The sequence below is a fragment of the Salmo trutta genome, chromosome 7, assembly GCF_901001165.1.
Source record: "Salmo trutta chromosome 7, fSalTru1.1, whole genome shotgun sequence".
NCBI lineage: Eukaryota > Metazoa > Chordata > Actinopteri > Salmoniformes > Salmonidae > Salmo > Salmo trutta.
Window position 1 is genome coordinate 20,414,609 of NC_042963.1, and position 26,697 is coordinate 20,441,305.

Genomic DNA, 26,697 nt, shown 5'->3' on the forward strand with positions numbered 1-26,697 from the left:
GTATGAAATCACTGACATAAAGAGAGAGAGAGCAAACATAATAAATCATAAAGGATTAATTAATTAATATAATGCTGAATATCCAGGTCGTTCCACCAATTCGGTGCTTTTTGAGAAGTATAACTTGGTCAAAAAAAACGTTGGATTTCACCTAATTTTAACATTCTGTCATAAAGAGCACATGTCCAACTTCATAACCACATTTTTCCCCATCTCAAGAGGTTAAATACAAATAATACTATAGCAAGTACTTATTTAGTGCCAGATAAAGTAACAGAGTTGACGATTTCATCTTAAATCAGCTAAAAATGTAACTTTTCTATGTTTTGTAGTAAAACATTTTTTTTTTTTAATTGTCTACTAATTGGTTGATGATGTCATTGGAAACACTTATCTTCCTCTATCTTTTTTATTACAAAACATGGAAACGCGAAATTCTCACATATGTTAATGTTGGGGTGGTGCAGGAGAAGATGAACATGAAGTTATTAAAAAAAATTACATTTAATATACCAGGCTTTTAAAATGCAATATTGTTGCACAATTTCTAATTAAAATATCAAAGGGATGCAAAAGGCACTCTTTTCATGGAATGACCCACTCCTGTGCAGATTTGATATAATTATGTGTCAGCATTTCTACCCATTCAGTTCAGAGGTGTGACGATAAGCATTTAATTCCCGTTTGTTTAAGCACCAATGCAGACTAATAATAGAGCCGGCTAATAATAGAGGGAACTTGACTCTGTGTTCCACTTGGTATCTTCTATACATCCCCTGAGTTTGCCGCCCTCCGCCATTTTGGTACTGTATATGCACTGTCAACTCTTTGCTGTGAAAGTGCTCTACAGAGGGTCGCTTTGCGTTGCTTGTAGTGCAGAGCGATTAGTGCTTTTTGAGGTTGGTTCGGTTTCGGTTCGATTATTACAAAATAATCACGGTTTTCGATTTCGGTTTTGATTATTTGGGTTGAACGCTTTAACACAGAATAAAACAATTAATAAAAGTCCCATGATGGTAGTGACTGTCCATTACTGCGTATCACTTATTAACCATTACATTTTACATTTACGTCATTTAGCAGACGCTCTTATCCAGAGCGACTTACAAATTGGTGCATTCACCTTATGATATCCAGTGGAACAACCACTTTATTCACATTACTTTACCTTAATAAAATGTTTCAGTTGTTGTGTATATTACATTTATTTAATGACTTTATTAATTCATTCCAAGTCATCATCTCATCTCTATAGAGCTGCTGCGTATGCTGTCTGACAAAATCACTATTTTGTAGTACTTGTAGTTCAAAGTAAATAAGGGATACTTTTATGACTGCTGAATACCAACTATCAATCACTTAGGTCATGTATTTTCAGGTAGAGATACCCCTCGAAGCTACAGCTGCTCTCTATATCCCCTCACGGTTGTGCATTCTTCTGTCTCCTCCATAACAGGTGTAAAAAAAACACAGACCAGACAAGTAGATGCACAATGGATTATGGTCATTGTAGTGAATTACGTTTTATGCGCTAAATTATGTATAATATTGGCCTCCCTACGACATCGCACAGTTCAGGCTGGATCTGATTTATCTCTCGAGAAACTGTGCAATGTGTGAATTGAGCTCTCAGAAAAAAAACAGAACGACATATAATTGAACCGACATGGGTCAATTAGTTGTTTAAAAAATGAAAAATAATCAACATTTCAGTTAATCGCTCAGCACTAGTTGCTTGCCACATGCAAGGTAGTGATTACTGGATTGTGGACTGAGAAAGAGGAGAACAGTAAAAACAGTAAATTAGAGGATAGAAGGTACAGGCCTAGGTGATGAGAATGACAACTTGGCCTGACATGACAGACAGTGTACACTTTTGATTCAAAATCAGTAAGGATACTTTTGATTCAAAATAGAAAAAGTTTGCATTTCAACAGCTACTCCAACATATCACTGGTTGTCTGCTGTGGCGTGACAGCTCAAACTCTCTGTGATTGGTTGGAGTCAGTCAGTTCTCAGTAGGAGGAACAGAATAATTGGCTGATATGAAGCAAAAAAGTGAAACCTCATCCAAATGGTTGTGGTGCTAATGAGCTTTTGTTGCCAATGATAAAGTATGCTTTATTACTCTTAATTGAGGATGCTGGCTATATCATTACATAGAAATTGGAAACCGACCAGCATGGCTGTAAAATGTAAAAAATGTAAACTAACATTTCTAGATGTTGTAGTAACAATTTGGGAAGAAAGGCACATCACCCAGAGGATATAGCTCACCGTTGCCATGAAAATGGACCGAATCGCTCATCATTACCCTGACCCGGCCTCTTGTGTTTTACGGTGAGACGCATTGCAGCATTAGTCTGTGAGAGATGAAAGGTGATTGGACCTGGGGCTTGATAGAGGAAAGTTGATTGGACCTGCTACAGAACTGATCAAATGCTGCTATTAGCAGCAGGAAAAAGCTAACTGTTAGTATGGTCCCAGATATGTTTATTCCATCTTGCCAATTACCATAGAAGCTGGTTAGACAACATAAACAGATCTGGGACCAGTCTAGGCAAACTATGAGAGGGACAGTGAAGTTTTACTGCGTAGGCCTACTATAGTTGGAGCAGTGAGGTACCAAAAGAGAACCCTGTTCACTAGAGCATACTGGAAGAACCTTTGACGAGAGTTCGCCAAACTTCAGCCTAGCTGCCCACAGACTGTGGGGAAGAAGACTCACTGCATCGTGACCAAAGCCATTGACTACATCAGTTAGTTTGGATATCTTACAGTGTAAGAGTACAGAATATGGGGACGTTGGGGAATATACAAAACATGGGCGTAATAGAATACGAGAACAAAGGCATATGATATCAGACCCAGGCAGAATAAGGATACGTAGGATTATAGTCTATTCCCAGAGAGACAGCGTGTCCCTTTGCCCTCCTGATATGCTTTCTCAGGTGAAACAGCAGAAAGGAGATTGCATTAGCTGCTAGTCCCGGCAGGATGACCCCTCTCTGACATTGCAGACTGGTACATTGTGATACTTGAACAACAGAGAGTCTATGTCAAGCGAGGGGCTGGTCAGTCCAGTAAGTAGACAGGTGAATAATACCCTACGGGAAAGAGACTTAAGAGACTACCATTGCTTTCACTTCTCCACAAGACATCATCTAGTGATGACAATGTTGGTTATAACTCTCTGTTACTTTATTCAGAAAAGTAGGTTGCGAAAACAGCAGGAAGTTAAACAGGAAGGTTTACTTCATTACATAACATTAGAGTAGGAAACCACTGTAAGTAGCAGCACTGCTAATAATGAAGAACGGCACACAGTAGAATTTACAGTAAGTGGCCTATGTCATTGGTACCAGTAAGTAAATATGTTCAGATAACAGAATAATCAGAGTCAAATGTACAGAAAGTCAGATACAATTATATATTACTCATAAACTCCAAAAGCCATGGAGAGTATAGACAAAGATTAGTCAGTTAATGATGTAGGCCTAAAGCATGCCCATCAACCTCCATCCACTATGATGAATAATATAAACACACAAGTCTCAATCCTCAGGACTGCATCTGTAGTAGCCTACATGTCAGACAGCTCTGTTTCTCTGCTTTACTTTTTTTTGTTTAAACAGTCTTGTAGAATAGCAGGATGTTCTGCCAAGTTCCCCTCCTCTATTCATCCCTCTGGCTTTTCCTTTAACTAGTATCCCAGAAACATGAAAGCATCCCACTTCATGGAAACTGACATCCCACCAATATGGAACGCCGTTTGGGTGTGTCAAAAAAACACTATTTGACGTGTCAAGTAACACTATTTGATGTGTCAAATAAGCTTGTCGACAAATCAGGACCTGAATATGACTGCACGTCACATACGACTTAACGCGTTATACATTTTCTACGTAGTTATTATACATTCATTACACTATCACACACACACATATATATTTTTATTTTCTTCTCACTATCACACGTATTTCATAAGTCACAACGATTCATCGATACGTGTGCTATGCTATGATGCTTGTAAAGTTGTCTCACGCACCTACAGTGCTGGTCATTAAAAAAAAAGTTAGCTAGCTCATGGATGCAAACAATGTTCTTCCCCAGAAACATTGAAAACGACATCTGTCTCAGTTGCTATTGTTAGGTAGCTAACTATATAGCTAGGTGTCATCTAAAATAACCCTAATTTATAAGACAGTTCTTTTTGATGGTGGTCGGACCCATCTATGTGAAGCTAGCCACAATAAGGATTAGCCACACACGTGGACTTTGCGGTTAGCCTTCAAAATAAAAGTATGTCATTGATTGTGATGCAAATGAATACAAATTGTAGAATTATGCCATAATTGAATAGATCATGCTAAACGAGGTTGGAATGTTGTTTTATAAAATCAACAAAAGACAATAATTTGTTAATTTGACAAAAATCTGTTGAAATCACACTGATTGTATTATACTTTAGAATTGCATTGGAGGCATACTTATTTCACTGTACAGCCTTACCTATGGATTGTAGATCAATTACATGGGGTATCAGTCTACTCAGTGACACCCAGAGAACATTAGCATCGTAGCTCTTATTGCGGGATTCTGAAACAACTGAATTGAGCCACATTTATTGTCAACCTATGTGTACTGAACACTATTCCCGAGGAAAAACAATACTGCGTGGATATTTTGGAGTCTGATAACTCTGAGGAGGATGTTAGGAAAAAATATATTGGGTATTGATTAGACTGATACCCCATTTCATTGATCCCCAATCCTTAGGTAAAGCTGTACAGTGCAATCTGAATGTCAATACACACAATAGGCTGACTGGGGAGGTGATTTCCACAGTCACAGTCCCGCGATAAGAGGTACAACGCTAATATTTGCGTAAACTCTTCACAGTTGTGTTCTATGGGTGTCACCGAGTAGACTGATACCCCATTTCATTGCTTCCCATTCCAACCTTGTTTAACGTTATCTAGTCTAAATATGGCATGATTCCACCAATTGTAACCTTCTGTATCATTTTCAAATAGGTCCTTTTATTTTGAAGGAACCGTAAACTCCACTAATCCTTATTGTGGCTAGTTTAACAACACATAACGTAGCTTTGGGCAACAGAGTTAAGTAGCTGGCTAGATATTTCAATTTCAATAGGCAAACAAGAAGTGGCTACCTAGCTAATACTTACAAGGATTCCTATATCATTGCTAAGAATAATGAAAAGGCCTGCAGTTTCTACTGGTCATTGTTTTCAGGCTGGTTGTATTGGTGCTAGCTAGGTACCAAGCTAAAGCTAGCTACCCCAGAAGTTGCGGTCGAACAAATAATGCCTTATTATCACGGCGGTATTGTAAACACATCATTCGTGGCCGTGTGTGCTTGTTTACAGACTTTTTTTGTAAAGCTTTGACAGTGCTACTGGTAGTAGTGGTGGCTCTTGGCTTGCACGTGCAAATTCAGAACACACAACATTCTATAATAGAACTGTGTTATTTGACGTGTCAAATTAAAAGCTTATTTAACACATGCAAAGACCCAAACGGCGTTCCATACACCAAAGGCATGTCGAAAATCCAGTTTTCCTATATTTTAGCTGCATTTCTTATTTTTCACTTTCACTTACAAATGTAGCTAGCTAATTCAGCCTACTCAAACACCCGGCTCAAACAGAGATATGCTATGTTAGCTAGCTGGATTTGACTATCCAACACTGGAACTCTTCCAAGTCAAGGTAGGCTTTGGTTTTACAAATGTATTGCCACCTGGTGTAACTGCTAAACTGCTTACTGACTGTACACAGTACTAACTGTGTTTGATCAGTGGTGTATTCATTCCGCCGATTCTGTTCAAAAACGTTTCTTAAACAGAAGCAAGCGGAACGAAATGGGGATAAACATACCTGAATTTGTCCAATAGAAACTCTTGTTTGCAACTGTTGGACTAATGATTACACCCTAGATAAGCTAGATGCAGGCCAAATCTTAACCAATGCATTTTATTGTTGAGTTTCCTGCTCAATACCCCTAGACTGCTCTTATTTCACCAAGGAATTTTGTATCACTCACTTCAGTGTCATTTTCTGACATGTACAAAACGTCGTAAGCAGCTGTGAACTTATGAAGCAGCCTCCCTAACGCATTCAGCAATAGGCCTGTTTTAGCAATGTCAAAGAGGCTCACAGAGTTAATTACCATATTATTAGCTTGTGTCCTCAGTTCTCTGTACAATGGTGGTCCTGACTTCTTGAAGATACACATGATAAAACCCGAACCACTCACAGACACCCACATCTACACATAATTAATGTGGGAAGCCAGTGAAACCTCAGGAGAAACTAACACTCTTAGCTCCAGACTCACTTGACTTGGCTCTCCATCAGTGGAGGCTCCACAGAGGAGGAATAGGAGGACATTCCTCCTCAGTGAATTGCCCAAAAATAAAAAGTGAAACTTTTAAAAAGTTGTTATCCTTTTTAGATAAAATTATACAAAATATATTCACATCACCAAATAATTGATTAAAGCACACTGTTTTGCAATGGAGGTCTACAGTAGCCTCAACAGCACTTTGGTGTAGCCGGAGGACAGCTAGCTTCCATCCTCCCCTGGGTATATTGACTTCAATACAAAACCTAGGAGGCTCATGCTTCTCACTCCCTTCCATAGACTTACACAGTAATTATGACAACTTCCGGAGGACATCCTCCAAACTATCAGAGCTCTTGCAGCATGAACTAACATGTTGCCCAAACAATCAGATAATCAATCTAGTACTGAAAGAATAAGCTACAGCTACCTAGCACTGCAGTGCATAACATGTGGTGAGTAGTTGACTCAGAGAGAGAGAAAGACAGTTTTGAACCAATTAATTTCTTCAAAAATTAAGGGAGAGAGATCACTTACTTACTTAGCTAGCAAAATGTAGCTAGCTAGTTTAACCTACTCAAACAGAGGGATGTTATGTTAGCTAGCTGGCTATGACTATCCAACACTGGAACTCTTCCAAGTCAAGGTAAGCTTTTGGTTTTACAAATGTAATGCCACCGGGGCCCGCTGGAGTAAATGCTAAACTGCTTAGTACACTGTACTAACTGTGTTTGTTTGATCAGTGGTGTATTCATTCCGCCGATTCTGTTGAAAAACGTTTTTTAAACTGAAGCAAACGGAACGAAACTGGGATAAACATACCTGAATTTGTACAATAGAAACTCTTGTTTGCAACTGTTGGACTAATGACTACACCCTAGATGAGCTAGATGTAATAGAAATAAGGCCATGCTCGTAAACATTTTTTGCGTCATCCCTCATCTTAAACGGCACCGACCGCCACGGGTTCCATACAGTACCCCAGGACCCAGAGGAGAGAAGGTTGTTTTCGGACAGAACTCACTGTTACTCTCCTCAGTACTCCTTTACCTAAGCTGACCTGCTTGATATAAATACCCGTATCTGAACTCTGGAAATGGGAGCACTCTGTTAAAAAACAGCTAAAACAGAGCACTGATCTGATGATCGACCACGGCCCAGTCACTGCACTGCTCCAAATAGCCTGCTCCACATTTAGCTATCAGGGACTGTGAGGAGGTTCAAGGAATTTAAAACGATAACATCTCAACTTCAAGAGTTTCATTCCAAAACGCTGTATATCCATTTTCAGAAATGTTGGTAAATGAGCTTTTATTGTTTAAAGAAATTATGAGAAGAGATTGACGTGTTTTTTCACTAACTAATCATGGCATGGGGTTGTTCGATGACATATGTATTTGTTTAAAATCTATCACTTTATGGTTTCATTTCAGAGATACAAATAATCATGTTTTTTTTGCAAAATGCTATATATCCGCCTCAGAGAAATAAGTAGTACTGCTAGGTTTTACACAAATGTAACAAATAACTACATTTTTTTATAAAGAAATGTAGAAATGATACATTTGTGACATCAATATTTAAAATGTAAAATGTCAATACATTTTTAAATGTATACATTTTACATACAGATTTCAATACAGATCTCATATAATGAAATCTATATGTAAAACATTTACATTTGACATTTTTGTCATTTAGCAGCTGTTCTTATCCAGAGCGACTTACAGTAAGTGCATTCATCTTATGATAGCTAGGTGAGACAACCATATATCACAGTCAAATATACATTCCATTCCAGCTAAACATGGCATATACACTGAATATACAAACATTAGGAACACCTTCCTAATATCGAGGTGCTTTTTTTTGTGTAATTTTTACCCAACTTTTTCTTCCCAATTTCGTGATTACGATCTTGTCTCGTCGCTGCAACTCCCCAACGGGCTCGTGAGAGGCGAAGGTCGAGTCATGCGTCCTCCGAAACATGACCCGCCAAGCCACGCTTCTTAACACCCGCTCGCTTAACCCCTGAAGCCAGCTGCACCAATGTGTCGGAGGAGACACTTGTTCGACTGGGGACGTACCCCAGGCTGTAGTGACACCGCAATACTGCGATGCAGTGCCTTAGACCGCTGCACCACTAGGGAGACCCCCCAGATGTTCTTCATGTTTTATATACTCAGTGTATAGTGTTTTGCAAAAGAAACACATTTTCATACACATCTAAAATCTATGAATAAAAAATCTGAGAACAGTAATATTTTACACACACATGAAGGTACCCATAAGCAATCATTTCTGATGAAAAAACACACATTAGAAAAATTTGTGGATATAGCGTTTTGGAAATAAACTCTTCAATTGTACAGTTTTGGGTCTTTGGAGGCAGCATCTAACTCTGTCTCGCTGTAGCCAGCTGGAGTTGAGATAGAACTGAGAATATGTTTAATCAACATAATCAATGTTAGATGCTTGGCTTGAGTTAGCCTGGTCGCTAACATTTGGCGTGCCTCTCTCACTGATAAAACATGTTACAGAGAGTTGTCAGAATGTGAGGTACGGAGGAGGATACAGTTACCCCTAGACACTGATCTAGGGTTAATTTATCATTTCCCCCATAACTAGATAATGGTTAGATAAGTACCTGCGGACCACTTCTATCCAGGGCATGAGTTACAGTAGCCTATGTTTGGGCGGAGCATGACTTCAGCACCCTGGACAGCTCCTCTATCCAATACACAAAATATACAAACCATAAATCTGGTATCTGATAGAGATTTGATGCTAAAGAGACAACTAAGACTGCATGAACCTGCATATAAATTAACTCTCTGGCACCCTCACACTACCGTGCCCAGTAGAGTTGGGCTCGGGCTTGGTTCGGCTCAGTAGTGTGAGAAGGGTATGGATGAGAGATGGTTGGCTTACCCAAAGACACCTTCAAAGTACACACAGCAAGCATCTGACCATCATGGCACCCCATTGTGCTAAGCTATAGCTATAGCTCTAAGAGCTACACCTGATGATGTCATTTCCTGTTTACTTCAGCAGTCACTCCTAAGTAACTGAGACAAGGTGACAAAGGTGAGCTTTTACGCAACACTGACACCCAACAGGGAAGAGTAAAGAAGACAATTTGAACCTGATACCTGCATGGGCCATCTTATCGAAAGCCACCCATCGCAGTAAACAAAGGTAGCGTGGAGAGGCACATGAAAACAGGGTTAGCGCCGCTAATCTCATTTAGCTAATGTGACTTCATCGCCTTCTGAGGGTAGAGCTTAGTATAACTTATAGATAAAGAGGAGCACATTGAAATGGAAAATGACAGACCAGGCTATAGTCTCCATAAAAGACAGACCACCAAGTACGACATTTTAAAGGCCCAATGCAGTCAAAATTCCTGTGTTTGTATCGTATTCTACAACATCTGATGAAACAAACTAAAAGTAAAAACAAAAATGATCTATGTTATTTCATGATAGTTGCTGGTTCAAAATACAATCTACAAAGGATCTTCTAATAAGCAGATTTTGCACAGGTGGAGTTTCGGCTTGCCTGGTGACATCACCAGGCGGTAAATAAGTTAATAGACCGATAACAAAGAGAATTTCAAACCTCTGCCAATAACAGCTAGTTTTCAGTTTCCAGGTGCGCTTCCCCTCTCCACTCAGACCACTCCTGCACACTGCACACACAAAAAAATGATTTTTTTCTAAAAAGCCATGTTTGTTTATTTTTTGCCATTTTAATGGAAAACTATTACATTAAAGCTGAAATATGTAACTTTTTGGGCGAGTGAGTTCCATCCATCATTCACATTGAAAGCAAGTCTAAGAAGTGGTGTATCTGTTCTATGTGCTCTATTTCCATACTTCCCAGTCTTACATTTTGTTTTTGTCTTTTCCTTTCAGTTTTGTACACCAGCTTCAAGCAGCTGAAAATACAATATTTTTGGTTATTGAAAATATATTTCACAGCGGTTTAAATGGTACAACGATTCTCTACACATTGCTTGTTTTGTCACAAACTGAAATTAGGAAAACTATTAGGAAATGGTGGAGTGATTTCTGCCTATTGCACCTTTAAGGCACTTCATTGTTACTGAGAAATTATTTGATGTTGATATAAAATGGCTGCACTTTCATGTAGGATTCCGTATCAGATTTTGAATCATTGCTGTATCATATCAGCACTGCAGACTTGGCAAAACAAAATGGCTCCCTCAAATTCAGCCTTTTCTATCCCTGTTTCTTTAAACCCCCTTTACCCCACAGGCTTATTCAGCAGGGTGCAAAATATATAGACCATTGTAGTTAGAAATGTAATGCATAGAGCAGACAGTTGGGAAACATGTCGGATAAACATGTCGTTAACATACAATACAACTCTCTGAATGTTCTGTAACGTTTCACCCTAAACAACTAAACAAACCACATGCCAACACCACCCAACCATTTCCTGGATGTCAGTTGGCTCGCCACCTTGAACCTGAACAGTAAGTGTATATCCCAGTTCCTCGCTGTAATCCTAGTCCTGTGATTTGGCAGCGCTGGATGATTGTGCTGCTAAGCCAGATAAAGCCGCTCTACGTTAATCGCAGCTGGGCCTCCGAGTACCAATCTCAGACCCCGACCTCGGAATGGTTGTGGCCAAATCACTGAGTCCAGGGGTGTGTTCATGAGGGCACAACAATGGACAACAAAAATGAGCATTTCTAATTGGACAAATTCAGATAGTACCTCCCCATTTCACTCCATTTCAGACCGTTTTCGTACCTAATGAATACCACCCAGATCATCACCAGGGGAAATGAGGCAGGACTATCTGTCTGAGTCTCTGTGTGGGTCTGTATTAGAGGTCGACCGATTAGGATTTTTCAATACCGATTATTTGAGGACCCAAAAAATTATTATTTGTAATAATAATAATAATTGTAAATGAGAACTTGTTCTCAACTTGCCTATCTGTTAAATAATGGTGAAATAAAAAAAATAATGACAATTTTATTTTAACTTAACAAATGAAAATCGATTTAGTCTCAAATAAATAATGAAACATGTTCAATTTGGTTAAAATAATGCAAAAACACAGTGTTGGAGAAGAAAGTAGAAGTTCAATATGTGCCATGTAAAAAAGCTAACGTTTAAGTTCCTTGCTCAGAACATGAGAACATATGAAAGCTGGTGGTTCCTTTTAACATGAGTCTTCAATATTCCCAGGTAAGAAGTTTTAGGTTATAGTTATTATAGGAATTATGACGCGTCAACTATTTCTCTATACCATTTGTATTTCATATACCTTTGACTATTGAGTGTTCTTATAGACACTATAGTATTGCCAGCCTAATCTCGGGAGTTGATAGGCTTGAAGTCATAAACAGCGCTGTGCTTGAGGCATTGCTAAGAGCTGCTGGCAAACGCAGTAAAGTGCGGTTTGAATGAATGCTTATGAGCCTGCTGCTGCCTACCACCACTCAGTCAGACTGCTCTATCAAATATCAAATCATAGACTTAATTATAATAAACGCTCAGAAATACGAGCCTTTGGTCATTAATATGGTCAAATCCGGAAACTATCATTTCGAAAACAAAACGTTTATTCTTTCAGTGAAATACGGAACCGTTCCGCATTTAATCGAACGGGTGGCATCCCTAAGTCTAAATATTGCTGTTACATTGCACAACCTTCAATGTTATGTCATAATTATGTACAATTCTGGCAAATTAATTACGGTCTTTGTTAGGAAGAAATGGTCTTCACACAGTTCGCAACGAGCCAGGTGGCCCAAACTGCTGCATATACCCTGACTCTGCTTGCACAGAACGCAAGAGAAGTGACACAATTTCCCTAGTTAATATTGCATGCTAACATGCATTTATTTAAACTAATTATGCAGGGTAAAAAAATATACTTCTGTGTATTGATTTTAAGAAAGGCATTGATGTTTATGGTTAGGTACGTTTGTGCAACGATTGTGCTTTTTTCGCGAATGTGCTTTTGTTAAATCATCACCCGTTTGGCGAAGTTGAAGTAGGCTGTGATACCATGATAAATTAACAGGCACCGCATTGATTATATGCAATCTAGGACAAGCTAGTTAACCTAGTAATATCATCAACCATGTGTAGTTAACTAGTGATTATGTGAAGATTGATTGTTTTTTATAAGATAAGTTTAATGCTAGCTAGCAACTTACCATGGCTCCTTGCAGCCACAAGGTCCTTTTGATGCTGCGCTTGCGTAACAGGTGGTCAGCCTGCCACGCAGTCTCCTCGTGGATTGCAATGTAATCGGCCATAATCGGCGTCCAAAAAGGCAGATTACTGATTATGAAAACTTGAAATCCGCCATAATTAATCGGCCACGACCTCTAGTCTATATACTACTCTAAGAAGGCTCCCCTTTCTAACGCTACTTACCCTATGTGCAGGGACCAGATAGAATAAACTCCAGGAGGCAAATGGTGGGATATAGCCTGGGCTGGCGTCATACTGCTCTGGCATATATGACCAATCTTCTCTGACCAGTGAGGAAGGATGTGCTATAATATACAACAAAGGAAAGGATGAAACTAAGTATATTCACCCTCATTAAGTACAGCCTTTTGGGGGCCCTAAGCGAGATTTGGTTGCCCCCCATACAAAAAAACATCTGTTATACAGTTAATATAAACTCTACCCATTTTGCCATGAGGTGGAATCAAATAAAATGTTATTTGTCACATGCTCCGTAAACAACAGGTGTGGCTTAACGTGAAATGCTTACTTTTACGGGCCTTTCCCAACAATGCAGAGAAAGAAAATAGAGAAAGAGAGAAATGTTGCAATTCTACAAATTTTGCCATGACTTAGACCATGTTATTAATATCTGAGTGAGAGTGACTAACAAAATCAATGGCGGTCCCCTGGAGATCAGGGCCCCTGGGCACCTGCCCTGCATGCCTGGTCAGTATTTGGCCATAATTACTACAAATTTACAGTGCCTTCAGAAAGTATTCACACCCCTTGACTTTTTTCACATTAATTTAAAATTGATTCATTTGAGATTTTGTGTCACTGACCACACAATACCCCATAATGTCAAAGTGTAACTACATTTTTACACATTATTCCAAATGTAATAAAAAATTTGAAGCTGAAATGTCTTGAGTCAATAAGTATTCAACCCATTTGTTATGGAAAAATGTTCTTATCAAGTAAAAAAATAAGTTCACTCACTTTGTATGCAATAATAGTGTTTAACAGGATTTTTCAGCGACTACCTCATCTATGTACCCCACACATACAATTTTCTGTAAGGCCCTTCAGTCGAACAGTGAATTTCAAACACAGATTCAACCACAAAGACCAGGGAGATTTTCCAATGCCTCGCAAAGAAGGGCACCTATTGGTAGATGGCAAAATAAAAATCAGAGATTGAGCATGGCGAAGTTATTAATTACACGTTGGATGGTGTATCAATACACCCAGTCACTACAATGATACAGGCGATCTTCCTAACTCAGTTGCTGGAGAGGAAGGAAACCGCTCAGGGATTTCACCATGAGGCCAATGGTGACTAAAACAGTTACAGAGTATAATGGCAGTGATAGGAGAAAATTGAGGATGGATCAACAACATTGTAATTACTCCACAATTAGAAGGAAGCTTGTACAGAATAAAAATATTCCAAAACATGCACCTGTTTAAGACTAAATAAGGCACAAAAGTAAAACTGCAAAAAATGTGGCAAAGAAATTCACTGAGTACCACTCTTCATATTTTCAAGCATGGTGCTGGCTGCATCATGTTATGGGTATGCTTGTCATTGGAATGGACTAAGGAGTTTTATGGGGGGATAAAAATAAATGGAATTGCGTTTAGCACAGGCAAAATCCTAGAGGAAAACCTGGTTCAGTCTGCTTTCCAACAGACACTGGGATACAAATTCACCTTTCAGCAGGACAATAACCTAAAACACAAGGACTGTAGTTGCTTACCAAGACGACATTGGATGTTAAGGAGTGGCTTAGTTATAGTTTTGACTTAAATCAGCTTGAAAATCTATGCATGACTTGAAAATGGCTGTCTAGCAATGATAAAAAACCAACTTGACAGAGCTTGAAGAATTTTTTAAAGAATGTGCAAATATTGTACAATCCAGGTGTGCAGAGTGATTCTAGCATGTATTGAGTGTGAATACTTATGTAAATGATATATTTCTGTATTTAATTTTCAATACATTTGCTAACATTTCTAAAAACATGTTTTCACTTTGTCATTATGTGGTGTTGTGTGTTGATGGGTCTGAAAAATATATATTTAATCCATTTTGAATTTAGGTTGTAACACAACAAAATGTGGAATAAGTCAAGGGGTGTGAATACTTTCTGAAGGGCACTGTAGATAGCTGGCTAGACTGACTTACCAATCTAAAAATTGGCTAATTGAGTGACTGTCAGTGACTGACATAAGAGAAAAACTGCTGAGACACAACCAAAAATGTCAAACTTGAACCCTTGTGTGTTCTATTCTAACTCATACCAGTAATTTGAGACCCCAACTGAGTTCCTAATTATTATCATTTTTTCAGTTTTAAAGCAAGTTTTCTGCAGATCTACACATTTTGCCATGGGGTGGAGTTGTGGCTCAGTTGGTAGAGCATGGTGTTTGCAATGCCAGGGTTGTGGGTTCGATTCCCACGGGGGACCAGTATGGGGGGGAAAATGTATGAAATGTATGCATTCACTACTGTAAGTCGCTCTGGATAAGAGTGTCTGCTAAAATGTAAAATGTGGCAATTTTATTTTAAAAAGTACATGCACTTCTAAAAATGTTGACATAGGGCAGAATTTTTTGTTGTTGTTGTTGTTTGACAGCTAATTTCCTGCAATTCTACCCCTTTTGAAATGACTTATGCCATGTTATTAATGATATCTGAGTGAGAGTGACTAAACATTTTTTATGGGGGCCACCTAAAGGTCAGGGTCCCTGGGCACATGCCTGGCGTGCCATGATTACTCCATGTTTAGTTAGCTGGCTAGACTAATTTAACAATCTAAGAATGGTTAGCTGACATGGCTAATTGAATGACTGTCAGTGACTGACATAACAATATAAAAATTGCTAATTCACAACCAAATTTTGAACTTGCACCTTGCACCTCAACAGTAAGTTGAGACCTAGACTGAGTTCCTAGCCGCCTGGGGCCCTAGGCAACCGCTTATGTCGCTTCTGCCTGGAGCCGGCCCTGATTGAGTATCAGGAGATGAAGAGACAAGGAGAACAGAGAAGACACATCGGTGAAGGTATAATAATAGACAATTAAAATACAACAGAGGGCATGAAGACAGAGAGAGAGAAAAAAGGCAGTAAAGAGAGTGAGGAGACAGCCAGAAAAACAGACAGCCAGAAAAGGGCAACAGTAGGGGTTTGGCGCTGTGTCACCGTCTCCTAGAGACCTGGGCTGCCCACACTGTGCCAATCATGACATCACCACTGCCACTCGGGGGGCCTACAGCCATTCAGGTGATCTACTGCCACTTGGGGGGCCTACAGCCATTCGGGGGATCCACTGCCACTCGGGGGGCCTACACTGCCAATAAATATCTCACCTCCAACTCTCCTGACCAAACCATCTTTCACTCTTGTTTTACTATATTGCATCCAAAATCATTGCTTCATTTCCCTTTTACAGTATTCCATCTAGCTCCATGTAGGCTACCGAGGAGCTTGACTATTAGGTAAGAGGCTGCGAGGGGAGACGGAACAGTCATTTCTCAATTTTGAAACACCCTTTTCACAAATCTTTTGTTTTGACTTCTCTCTTAAAATCATTACAAATTAGGGAAGTGAATTGTATGATGCCGCAAGATGCAAACGATTAGAGGTTGGTAATGAATACTAATTGCGCCACAATTTTGTGCTTGTGTAACCACAACTAATCTACAGTCCACACAGCCAGTAACACATCTGAATATCTCTCCTGCATATTGCATGGCAAATGCTCTAAGTGTAGCCAACACACACACACACAATCATAAGTTGGGCATCTCCTCTCCATACTTATGTCCAAGAGGTGTCAGGGTTCATGTAATGATTATAAAATGGATGTCACAAATGAGTCAGATGCACAGTGACATGTCATCCATCACCATGACAAACCCAAGACAGGGTCACAGGGTTGAATAGACAACAACCAGGGGACACGAATTATGAAAAATACCTGTCAAGGTGACCTTCAGCACAAGAACAAGTGATACCATGATACCATTGCTTAAGGTGAGAAAACCCTGAGAGAGAAAGAAAGAGAAAGAACATTCTCTGTACTTTTCCATCTCACAATTCTTATTTCGGGAATCCAGCAAGCAAGGAGGTGGAAATTCCCATAAAATACCCTCTTCAAGTGAATGCTAAGCGCTATGTAACATTTTTGGACAACGGATTTTTGGACAAGCTCACACAATAAACAAACAAAGAAAATCAAGAATAGCTGCAATCCATATCATGAGAATGACACCAAGCCAGCATGGTGACAAATCTAATTATTTAGTTTCCTCTGGGAGAATTTTAGTATAGAACTCTACGTCAAAAAATGCAGAAATGTAGGCTACATGAAATTGATCTTCCCAAAAGGACCATCTTTGCTTGCACGGCTTGCTTGAGCCCAAGCACCTCAGTGCCTAAAGGTGTGTCAGGCAAATTGGATGCCTGGTACTCCAGGCCTAGTCAGCAGATTTGGGATCAGGATTGGAGATGGAGCAGGACAACCATGGGGACCAGTGGGAATAGAAGCCTTCAGTAGAGGATCAATGTTTACTGCTCTACTGCACCGTTCAAGGGAAACATCACATCAGCCCAATATGCCTGCTTTCAGCAATAATGCCTGTCTGTGCTGTGACTGCTGTCTGTTCGCTTGTTCGACTGCTTGTACAACCCTCTCTGTCTCTCTGATAATGAAGATAGTTTTATCTGTCATTTCTCTTTGCTCATTTGAGCTGTTCTTGACATAACATGGACTTGGTCTTTTACCAAATAGGGCTCTCTTTGTATACAAACCCTACCTTGTCACAACACAACTGATTGGCTCAAACGCATTAAGGAAAGAAATTTCACAAATGAATTTTTAACACACCTGTTAATCGAAATGCATTCCAGGTGACTACCTCATGAAGCTGGTTGAGAGAATGTCAAGATTGTGCAAAGCTGTCATCAAGGCAAAGGGTGGCTACTTTGATGAATCTGAAATCTAAAATATATTTCGATTTGTTTAACACTTTTTTTGGTTACTAAATGATTCCATATGTGTTATTTAATAGTTTTGATGTCTTCACTATTATTCTACAATGTAGAAAATAGTACAAATAAAGAAAACCCTTGAATGAATAGGTGTGTCCAAACTTTTGAATGTTACTGTGTGTGTATACAGTGTGTATACAGTGCCCCTGTGACAACAATTTTGGACCCCCTTGTGGCCCCCCTAAATGTGGAGTATGAAATAATTTTTACATAACACATTTTTGCTATCTTCTTTTTTTACATCCGTTATTAGACAGTGGCAACGCAGCACATGGTCTTTTGCCTGCTAATGCAGTGAAGAAAACGATATGACAACAATAACGTCTAATGTAACTGGCCCCTCTAACAGTACAACTGGCCCCAGCTTGGCCCCCCAGTTGAAATGGTCTAGATCCGCCACTGTTTGCATCTAAACTAGCAAATCTGTTTGTTTGGTTACCATGGCAATGAATGTAGCTATCTAGTAAACTTGCAAGCTACTTCAGTGGATGTTGAATACATTTCTCCTTGTATATGAACCCATTTCTAGCGGCAATTGTGTTAAAATGTATAGCCATGGTATAAAAGGGATAATCAACTCGGGGCTCTACGCGTTCTGGAAAATAATGCAACTCCGTGGAAGGTCAATTCTACTCCCCTAGCGCATCGTGGAACACACCTTCCACTTCCTTCATTATTTTCCATAGAACGCATAGCCCCTCATTGATTATCCCTCACATTGCCTACAATTTCTCACTCTGAACTTCTAACATGAGAGTGGGGCGGATGTGGCTTGCTGACAATGATTGCAAGAGCAGCTGCTCACCGAGATTGACAGCTCCAATGCAATTCCACCTCCAACACCCACCGCCAAAACATTCACTATGCGGGTGTCTGCTATCGCTGGTTAACGCTTGATCTAGCGAGCGATCAAGTAAGAGAAATGGTCTAAGCTGATTTGAGAGCTACTCTCACTGCATTTACATAGTAGTTGTTCATTAGGACAATAATCTACATAATATTGCAGTTGAGCAGTTCTTCATTGGTCTAATAGATTATTAACTCCTCCTTAATCAGATACTCTAATGAGGAAATGCGATGCAGAGGTCTGCGTGAGGGCAAATCTTAGCCTGGGTAAATCAGACCGAGTGCTGTGTAAAACAATGGTGACAGTATTCAGTCTGGTTAGACCAAGCTAGGCAATCAAGCTAGCTAGACTAAATCACAGCTTTATGTAAGGCAACACACATTGAGCCATCTTTCAATGGTGGATTGTATTTTAGCCAAGGTATTCAAGCCTTATTATTATTATTATTGTCTGTGTGTTTGCGCGTGCATGATTGTTTCTTTGTTTGCGTGGCTTCCTTCATACGTGTGTTATCCTGTTGTTATTCATAGATTGCACTTCGCTTCAACAAATTAGTTGATCTAAATAAGGTCTCCGTGATTACATTAATTCGAACATATTTCCCCAGGTGTGCACTTGTCAGCCAGGTCATGAACCAACACTCCTAATCCCGGTGTGAGAGTGGTTCTTTGTTTCAAACCCAATCCCAAATCCTGACAGATTAAGAAGGAAGCCCCCTGTTGAGTCGCTAATGCACAGTCCAGACGCAAAATTTATGGCGAGACGAACTGAATAGCAATTAAGACACTGTTCTCAACACTGCAGCCTTCCTCGTTGGTTTTGGGTCAAATTCAGGAATAACAGCGACCTCGTGTTAAAGAAACCAGAATTTTTATTGCACTAAATAGCGATATTAGGCCTACTGTGCAACATAGATGCTCTATTTTCTCCCGGGATTGCCAAACAATTTGTATGTTGATATAATGCCCATCGGTTATAAATGTTTCAACCTCTGTGTTGAGAAGTCGGGTTTTTACCATCATTTCCTAGGTTTTAAAGTGCACCAAAAATGACACTAACCATAAGCCTTAGCATTTCTGCAGACACAAACAGACCCTGGGTCTGTTCTAACGCCACCACCTGCAAATCTAAGACCGTGATTGTTCTTCCTTTGTGGGAGTGGTAGCAAACCAACCTTTATTTGCATGCAATTAACATATATTAATATGTATTACCATTTCTCCCGACAGTGGAAGAACTGCTCCGGCGTGATGCATGAAACAGAGGCTAGTTCATCCGCACCACGCATAAAGAGTGGCAGAGGCTCCCAAGCTATCATCAAAAGTCTGGCGAGGCACACTGCAGTGTTTCAGACAGCACTCTATCCCAGCTCTTCCAAAGAGAAAGTGATGTAGTGGTGCTTGTGTAACCCATGTGAAATGGCTAGTTAGTTAGCGGTGGTGCGCGCTAATAGCGTTTCAATCGGGTGACGTCACTCGCTCTGAGACCTGAAGTAGTTGTTCCCCTTGCTCTTCAAGGGCCGTGGATTTTGTGGCGCGATGGGTAACGATGCTTTGTGGGTGTCAGTTGTTCATGTGTGCAGAGGGTCCCTGGTTCAAGCCCAGGTAGGGGCGAGGAGAGGGACGGAAGCAATACTGTTACACTTGAACTAGGGCTAAGACTCCATTGATTTGAAACCATTCAGTAAGTCGTTGTAGCAAATTATAAAGACGACGGTAATCGCAACGTCCTTCAATTAGAAATGCATTTAAACTGGATGAAGTTTATCGTGCCTGTCTGTCAGTTTCATCCAGAATGGTTTGGCAGACCACTACTGTTTATTAAGCTTATGGATGTGGAATGGCCAGATTTTTATGGACATTGTTATTTAAATCCCTCAATTTCCTATAAACCTGGTAATACGAATTGAATTAATGGGACCATAAATAAAACGGAAACACACTCCATAATCTCTGTTGCCTACAGCTATGGCAAATGTCTCTATTTGCCTTCTAGGTTGCGTCATGTAATTAACAACCAAAGGGCTTGATTCAATCTGTATCGCAGAAGTTCAGCGCTATAGCGCGATTTAAATTTATAGCAATGTTCCCGCATTCACGGAGACATGGTAAAAGTTGCATATGACATCTCAACTGGAAATGACCTTTAAATTTAAACCCTAACTACAGCGATACAGATTGAATTGAGCCCAAAGCCTTCCCAAAGCACACCAGAACACATGTCTTGTTTTTCCTACAGACCATTGTCCAGTCTACATATCTGCTTAAATTACTATAACCCTATCAGGAACCAAAGCATTTATCCTAGTAAAGTGTATGTAGGCTGTGTGGGTTGAACAGTGGGTAGCAATGACAGTGTGACTCAGCACAGTAGCCTCAGGCTAAACCTCAGGACAGCTCTCAGACTTAACATATGTTAGCCTTACCGAGGCTTGCTAAGCTAGCCAATAGCTCTACGGAGCTCAATGAAATGCTATAGGCTACGACTGATATAGCTAGCTCCTAGAGAGCACCCAAACAGGTTTATCTAATGCACATTAGCTTTGACTTTTGCCCACAAACAAACATTTAGCTGACTGTCAAACTGGTGCACTTTCACTTGACTCTGGTGGGTGAGAAAGCTTCATTATCTTCAAGTTGTTCTTCGTTGGGATTCATAGCATTACCCCAAAATGTGTGCCTGCGAGCCTGATTTTTTTTTTAAAATCCCAATGGTAGCCCCTCCACTTTACAGTCATACGAATGGCTAATTCATTAATTTACATAAACTTTCATTATATTACAGAAGGAGAATTAATGCAGTATCCTATCAATTCGCGTTAGAGTAACATAATTTGAATCCCTCTTTCATCCCTGCTATTCCTCTTTTGATCAGTATTTCCATTCATCATCACTGGTCTTACAGGCAGGCAGCTACGCAAGCAGATACACGCACACGCACACACACACACACACACACACACACACACACACACAGGCTGCGTCTGAGTCACACGGACCATTGCTGAGTCACTGGAGGCCTGGGACAGTCCCAATTCACCCAGCACAACACTAGTATCCATAGGTAACTACGTTGCTACAGAATCTCAAACGAGAAAGGTACTAATCACATCGTATTCAAAAGCAGAACAAATCATCTTCATGACACATTTCTTTACAACATTCACAATAACACAGAAAACATGCTGCCCTAGGCAGTAGCTGAACAAAGAAAATCAGTCTCAAAATGTCTGACATTGACAAATGAGACTAATTCATCCAGTTTACGATTAATGATCTCAATACCTTTAGAAAATGCTAACATTTCTAAGTAACGTAAACTTTATTATAGTCTATTTTGGAGCCTAGAGGGACGTTTGTGCGTGCTTGTTTTTATTCTCAATATTTTCCTCGATGTACGGAGAGGCAAGCACACGTAACGTCGTTCTCCACAACGTATCCATATCACTCCCACTCGCGGTTAAATAAACATACATCATCCAATCGAGTGGAATGAATTACAGCTCAAGGCGCCCAGTGGAAACAAACCAGCATTCTATTGCGCCGATTTAATTGCATTCCTATCTCAATATTTTTTTTTAACCTGATACAGTTCAATATTAAAACGAATTATGCCACATGCGTGTGTCTAATCTTCACTTCATAGCCCATTAATCCAGTTACTTTGGATAAGGCAAAGAGTGGTTCAACTCCGTCACCTGAGCGTTCTGTATCGCTCTCCCATATGTCAAGGTAGGTTTAAACGAGTGTCTGATTATTTCATGACTTAGTACTGTCTGGCATTTGTTCAACAAATTACTGTCACGGTAAATATGCTATTCAAATAACATGAATTAAATGTGAATTAAAAAAAAGTCAACCTGTAAATGGGAATACGGTGGATAAATCAGATGCGTCTAACAATGGGCTCATGATGTTTCTGATGAAACACATTGAAATGTAATGCAGTCATCTGAGGATAACGGGAGAGGAGCCAGTCACCCTACGTCACAAGTCTATCGGTTCACATCTAGTCTACCGTTGATCAATTCCATGCAAACATAAGCAAAACAGACTCAATTTTAGGAACGGCTGAACATATAGCCTAATCATTCGGCATATTTTATGTAAAACCGATTTGCCAGAATAACTTGTCATAGACAGATTTACATACCGTTACCGATGCCGAGCCACTTAAGCGTAGAGTCGTGTGTCTAGAAACCGGAGAGGAGCATTGGTGGTGTGCGCGTCAGGCGCGCGGGCGGGGTGAGAAGGAGGAGGATGAGGGAGGGAGGGAGCGAGGGATTGGAGAGAAGATTGGCAGATGTTGATAAGAATGCAGGCCTGTGGCAAAGCGGAACGGGATGCGGCAACATCGTCTGCAGCCACCAGCCGCCTATGGTTCAGCTACGACTTTTTGGGCTAGTGAGGGGCGCTATGCGACTCACATATTGCACCAGCTTTAACTCATCCACTGCTAAGACTAAGCACAAAACATTCTGGTGAGTAAGACAGGGGCGGACTGGGACAACAATTCGGCCCTGTGCGCACCACCAACTCATCCCAAAAACGAAAATCCTACAATATATATAATGTGCAATTCAGAAAGTATTCACACCACTTGACTTTTGCCACATTTTGTTGTTACAGCCTGAATGTAACATTTATTACATTTAGATTCTGTGTCACTGACCTACACACAATAGCCCATAATGTCAAATATGGAATTACATCTTTACAAATGAATAAAAAATGAAAAGCTGAAATGTCTTGAGTGAATATGCATTCAACCCCTTTGTTATGGAAAGCCTAAATAACTTCAGGAGTAAAAATGTGCTTAACAAGTCACATAATAAGTTGCATGGAGTCACTCTGTGTGCAATAATAATGTTTAACATGATTTTTGAATGACTACTTCATCTCTGTACCCCACACATACAATTATATGTAAGGTCCCTCAGTCGAGCAATGCAATTCAAACCCAGATTTAACCACAAAGACCAGGGAGGTTTTCCAATGGGTGACAAAATAATAAGTCAGACACTGAATATCACTTTGAGCATGGTGAAGTTATTACACTTTGGATGGTGTATCAATACACCAACATTTCAAAGGTCTTGAAATGTTCCAGATTGACTGGCCTTCATGGCTTAAAGTAATGATGGACGGTCGTTTCTCTTTGCTTATTTGAGCTGTTCTTGCCATATGATTTTGCAATTTGATGCCCATATGCAATGCAGATGACGTTGCATTAAATCATTAATTTGTGCAGCATGACTGATTTACAGACGATCTGGAACTTAGCCAAAGATTGCCAGCTACAGAGTCAGACGTGGCACCAGTGTAATTCTGAGGGTCATCCAAAACTCATTGTCATTAGCATCTCTTTTGTAAATGTATTAGGGTGAAGTTTCCCCTAGGTACAGATCTAGGATCATCTTCCCCTTCCCCAATCCTAATCTAACCATTATTGGAGGGAGTGCAAAACTGGCCCAAGATCAGCGTCTCTGGCTACTTAACACCTACATCTCACAAGGTATGCTACATTTCACTGCTCAGCAGTGCTCTTTTTAGACCTCACCTAACACACACCTCCAAAGTAAACATTCCTGCAGTGGCGGTTCTAGACCATTTCAACTGGGGGGGCCAAGCTGGGGCCAGTTGTACTGTTAGAGGGGCCAGTTACATTAGACGTTATTGTTGTCATATCGTTTTCTTCACTGCATTGCAGGCATTAGCAGGCAAAATAACATGTTTCGCGTTGCCACTGTCTAGTAACGGATGTAAAAAAAGAACGATAGCAAAAATTAGTTATGTAAAAATGATTTCATACTCCACATTTAGGGGGGCCACAAGGGGGTCCAAAATTGTTGTCACAGGGGCACTGCCCCCCCCCCCCCCCCATAACCGCTAGTGCTGCCATGGACTGTGTTCTGTTACAGTATGTTTCCAGGGCTGATACGCCCCCCATCAACACAGGGTTGGGTTCTGTTTGGCCCACCAGGGTACCATTGATGTGTGTGGTGTGGGAATGGTCTGAGAGATCAATGGGATGATGAGATGGTTGTCGTCACTCTGACCTAAGCTTTATCTCTCTCTCTCTCTCTCTCTCTCTCTCTCTCTCTCTCTCTCTCTCTCTCTCTCTCTCGCTATCTATCCTCCCTCTCACCTTTCCTTCTCCCCTTTTTCTATGTATTTCTCCATTTTCTTTCTCCATCTCTCTCTCTCTCTCTGAGCCAGACTACAGTGATATCAGGCCCTGGTATCAATATGAATGTTTTGAATAATTGAACATCTGCTTCAATAATGCATGATGTGTGCACACACACGCACACACAAGTACATACACACACACCATTTTGGAGAGATGGCGCTCTTACGCCAGGGTCTGTGCTATCCGGGATCCTTGGGATGTACATACCACATTGAAGTTGAAATTAAAATTGGTTAAGGTTAGGGTAAGAGTTAAGGTTAGGGTAAGGGTAGGGGTTAGGGTTAAGGTTTAGGGTAGGGACATCCCAAGGATAGCACAGACCCTCACGCCAGGTGCCCCTGAAGCCACTTTTTACTCTTAGCATTTTGATTCTCTATTTGTAATCATGGGTTTTTTTCCCCCCCATTCATTGTATACATTCGTGAGGTTCCACAACTGTATGACGTCTACATGAAACATAAAATGAATCTGCTTTTGGGTCTTGTAGATTTTCATGTTGTACGGAATTAACACAAAAGAGAAATATTTAAAAAGAGTAGAACATATTTAAACAACTGATACAGTATGCTCCGTAATTGCCCATTAGCACTGCACCAAAGATCATTCCTGGGCTTCTAAGATATCAACTCACCCTCTCCTGCTGGCTCAAGACATTGTAAAATCACAAGGATCCATACCCCGCAGTGCCCAAGCGCTGTCTGAGTCTTTAATCTGAAATGCTAAATATCTGTCACCAAAGAGAATACTCTTACCTTGCAAAACCTCACCATTCTCAATATTCTTTCTACAGTTCCTCACAACAGATAACACTCCACCTATTTCTGTGGGTGGGTACTGGGAGGAATATTGTACCTCCGGGAGACTACTTCAACTGTCGAGAGTTGAACATGAAAAATGGACCCTGGCAAAAACGTTTATCCATGTATTGCTCTTTCTGAAACATTTTCAGTGAAAGCTCAGCGAAAGAAAATTAAACCTACAGAATGAGACCCCAGCAACATTTCTGAAATATGACTCGACATTACACGTTGACTATTTTATTACACCACTCTTCCCATAAGGAGAGTTAGCGTGCACTAATATGCCTGGTAAATGGGATTAACGGACAGTCAGTCCACCATGATGACACTGCATTTTACTGCTATTGGATTAGCATAGCAGCAGCAGATTGGATGTACTGTAGCTAGTGACTATGGGCCATTGAGTACTTCTGTGCGGTAGCATATGCCTATTTCCCAAATAGCACCCTATTTTCTGTAAAGTGGGTGGCACCTTATTACCTTCATAGTGTAGCACTATGTAGGGAATATGGTGCAATTTTGAACACAGCCTATAATTTATCGGCATAAGCCTAATTCTCATAGTTAATGTCAGCCTTTTACAATGTTCACTGGATTCTCCCTGCAGTGTGCACTCCTGTGTATCTCATTTTGACTTCCCTTTCTCAATCTGTAGCCCTGTAAACTCTTTCTCACCTCCTGCTTAGCTGTAAGGCACTGTAGTAGAGCAAAAACGCTTCCTAGAGAGCACAAGTCAACCCAATGTGCAGGGAGGTGGAAAAAGAGAAGTCAAGTGCAAGGCCATGTTCTGTTGGTTTAGAGACTACTGACATGTAATGGAAGCTGACAGCTCTTCACCCTCCATTAAAATAATAGCTATTTTTATGGACTCGTTTGCAGTGCGTGTGTGCCTGTGTGTGTGTCTCGACCCTGCCCTGTGCAACTGGGTCCTGGACTTTCTGACAGGCCGCCCCCAGGTGGTGAAGGTAGGAAACAACATCTCCACCCCGCTGATCCTCAACACTGTGGCCCCACAAGGGTGTGTTCTCAGCCCTCTCCTGTACTCCCTGTTCGCCCATGACTGCGTGGCCATGCACGCCTCCAACTCAATCATCAAGTTTGCAGACGACACTACAGTGGTAGGCTTGATTACCAACAACGACAAGATGGCCTACAGGGAGGAGGTGAGGGCCCTCGGAGTGTTGTGTCAGGAAAATAACCTCACACTC

At 40.5% G+C, this 26,697-nt stretch overlaps 1 protein-coding gene across 17 annotated transcripts in view; it reads right to left on the reverse strand.

Moving 5' to 3' along the window:
- Positions 1-26,697, reverse strand: part of map1ab (microtubule-associated protein 1Ab) — a 74,666-nt gene that overhangs the window by 20,779 nt on the left and 27,190 nt on the right. The gene's annotated exons all lie outside the window — the stretch shown is intronic.